Raw genomic sequence first — 3,523 nt, 5'->3', positions numbered from 1 at the left:
AGTTCAAATCCCAGCTACTATGCCTCCAATGCAGCTTCCTGTTAATGTACTGAGGCAGGCAGCAGAAGATGGCCCAAGGACTTGGGCCCCTACCATCAATGTGGAAGACCAGGGTGGAGTTCCTGGCTCTGGGTGTCAACCTAGCCTAGCCCTGGCTATTGTGGCCATTTGGATGAAAAATTTCCCTCTCTCTGCTTCTCCTCTCTCTTTGTCACTCTGTCTTTCAAATAAATAAATATTTTTTTTAAATCTAGGATTTAGAATGTATTATTCTCTCTCTCTCCCTTTTTAAAAAGATTTATTTATTTATTTGAGAGGCAGAGTTACAGAGAGAGGGAGAGACTGAGAGACCTTTGATCTACTGGTTCACTCCCCAGGTGGCTGCAATGGCCAGAGCTGGGCAGATCCAGAGAGCCAGGATCCAGGAGCTTCTTCCAGCTCTCCCATGTGGGTGCAAGGGCCTGAGCACTTGGGCCATCTTCCACTGATTTTCCAAGCTATTAGCAGGGAGCTGGATCAGAAGAGGAGCAGCTGGGACTCAGACTGGCACCCATATGGGATGCTGGCACTGTAAGTATAGGCTTTACCTGTTATAGCACAGAGCTGGCCCTATTCTGTCTCTTTCTTACACATTATGTTGACACTGCTTCTAAAAGGAGTCCCAAAGTCATTACGTTCTATTGCAATCATTCTTAAAATAAACATACCTGAGGTTTCTGCATTTGTAACTCAGATGGCAATATGTATAACACATCATGATTCATACCAAAGCCACGATTTAGGGCTCTACAGTCAAATATCAATTTCATTGTTTTTGGAATGATATATCATTGTGGGTTCAACCAGTCTGGAGAAGAATTTAAAATAAGAGCTCATTTTTTTTTTGATACACAAAACTTCAAATGCTTTGTGCTAAATATATCTATTTCCTGTTACTGCTGTCAAAGATTACCACAATCCTTGTAGCTTAAAACAACACAGATTTATTTGTTAGTCAGAAGTCCAAAATCAGTTTCCCAGGCTAAAGTCCAGGTATTGACAGGGCTGCTTTCTTCGGGAGGCTTTGAGAGAGACTCTTTTTTAGTTTATTCTGGCCAAAGTATTCCTTGGGGCTTTGGAAAAACACAGCATACAAGCACCAGCCACCAAGGAAGGTAGGTGCCAGGAGACCCAAGAAAGAAGTGGCAAACCCAGGATGCCAGAGCTGAAATTTAGTTGGGACATATGAACAGAAGTGTAGTCTTGGGTGGGCCTAAAGCAAGAGGATGCCCTCTCCCAGAGGCAATAGGAAGGTGTTAGAATACCACACTAGACGAATGTGGCCTAGGGCAGACTGGAATGTACCTGGACTTTGTCAACAAATATTAATGTTGGGCATCAATAAAGAGACATTTGTACCAGTATCCATCTTGAGATGCTCAGTAGACTGTCTTAATGACCTTGTTTGTCCCAGAGGTATAGGCATAAGTGTCAGGGTCACCCAGGAGGCAAGGTGGCTTCAGTAGTGTCAGGCTGGATCCTTACACTTGGCTTATAGCCCCTTCCTCACCTTAAAGTCTGCTTCTATCATCACATCACACTTTCTATTTTTCTGTAGTCAAGTCTTGGATGAAGGGGCCGGCATTGTGGTGAAGCTGGTTAAGCTCCAACTTGTGACACATCTCACATGGGAGTGCTCATTTGTGTCCCAGCTACTTCACTTCTGATCTAGCTCCCTGCTATTATGCAGGGAAGGCAGAAGAAGATGGCCCAAATACCTGGACCCCTGCCATCCATGTGGGAGACTCCGATGGAGTTCCTAGCTCCTGATTTTGGCCTGGCTGTTATAACCATCTGGGGAGTGAACCAGCAGATGGAATCTTTCCCTGTCTCTCTCTCCACCCTACACCCTGTATTAAATTAATTAACCAATTAATGAATTATCCTTAACAAAAAACTTGGATGAGATTTAGTACATGCTACCCCTAAATACAGCAGCTTGGCACGTGAGAAAACAGCAGAAGCAGAGAGATCATTCTCACTTTCCTCCCACCTTTCTCCCCTGAGATACATGAAACCTTGGAAAAGAGAGAGAGACCAAGAGGGTAGAATAGGAAGGAGCTTACTGCTCTAGAGTAGGGGAAGATAGTTAAAGAAAAAAAGAGCTTGGAGAGAGTGCAATCTCACAGAAGAGTTAGGGAGAAAATGGCAAGGAAACTCCACATGCATTAGAGGGACTCTGTGGATCTACATGGAGGGTGTGGGCACGCACAACTCAGGACCCAAGTAGCTGAGAGACTCAGCACCAGCTTTAGAGAGTGAGGTGAAACCACACTGCAGCAGCTCAAGCCACTGGTGATAAAGCTGCAGGAAGAGCCTGGTGTGTGTCCAGCTTGGAGCCCTGTGGGTAATAGCATACCTTTCAACCTAGAGGGAGTAAAAAGGGGGCAAGTTCCTCTCCCCAACCACCCAGCACCAGCATCCTGTAACTAGCTGAGAGAGGGCAGGCACCATTTTGGACAAACATAACAGCTGTACCAGCTTGTGTTCACATGTCCAGCAACAAGCTGAGTAGAGATTCCTGAGTCTGGCTGGGAGAATTGACAGGGGACTGGGTGCTCGTGACTGTGGGAGTCTTGTGTGTGGGGACTCTGAAGACACTGTAGCTCAGTGGGAGGGCATAAAGTGTGGCTGGGTCTTTGGGTAGTCACTGTGGGCAGCTACATACTTGGGGCTCCCTGATTCCTTGGTGAGGGTCATTGCTACGGGATCCATGCTTTCACCGAGGACTGCATGGATCCTTTGTGCGGTTCTTATGGCAGTATGAATGAATATTATATCCACTGGGGTTAGTGACCAGCCATTGGTCTCCTTGTGGAGAAGAGGTGAACATGAGACTATGCCAACAAAGTAGATTAAACCTTCTCTCTTGTGGGGAGCAACTCGGACTAGACTAAGTTACTGGAATTAAGACTTATTCTATGCATCTGCTCTCCCACAATATGGCGCTGGTAGAGGAGTAAAAACAACTTTTACACAGCTGCCTCCAGTTCATCCAGTAACCTGCAGGAGCTGATCCCGCTCCTGATTGGAGGAGAGCAGCGTACTCGGCATGTGGGTAGCAGAGTTGGGATTGGTGGAAGAGGACAATAAAGGAGGAGAGAGACAACATGCACCAGGAACATCTGAAGGAACACCTGAGCAGCCCCCAGAGAGCCGGCCGGCAGTGTGCCGCTCCCCCGCGGAAGTGGGGAAAGTGGCAGGGGGGCCCGCCCCTCCACGGAGGTGGAGGGACGGCAGCCAACCCGGGAAGAACCAGCAGCAAACCCGGGGAGGGCCGAGCAGACAAAAGAACAGCTCAGAGTCCTGTGTCGTTCCTCCACGAAGAGGGGGAGTGACATCTCTGATTAAAAAAAAATTATTTACCACCCCCAACTTGGGTGCCACCTTGGACACTCCCTTCACACTGGAGCACTGAGCAGAGCTCCCTGGCTACACCCAGCACACGCCTCAGGGTATTCACTGAAAGAGCAGACACTCCACT

This window comes from Oryctolagus cuniculus, chromosome 1 (genome assembly GCF_964237555.1).
Source record: "Oryctolagus cuniculus chromosome 1, mOryCun1.1, whole genome shotgun sequence".
NCBI lineage: Eukaryota > Metazoa > Chordata > Mammalia > Lagomorpha > Leporidae > Oryctolagus > Oryctolagus cuniculus.
Note: the sequence above shows the minus strand (reverse complement) of the source record.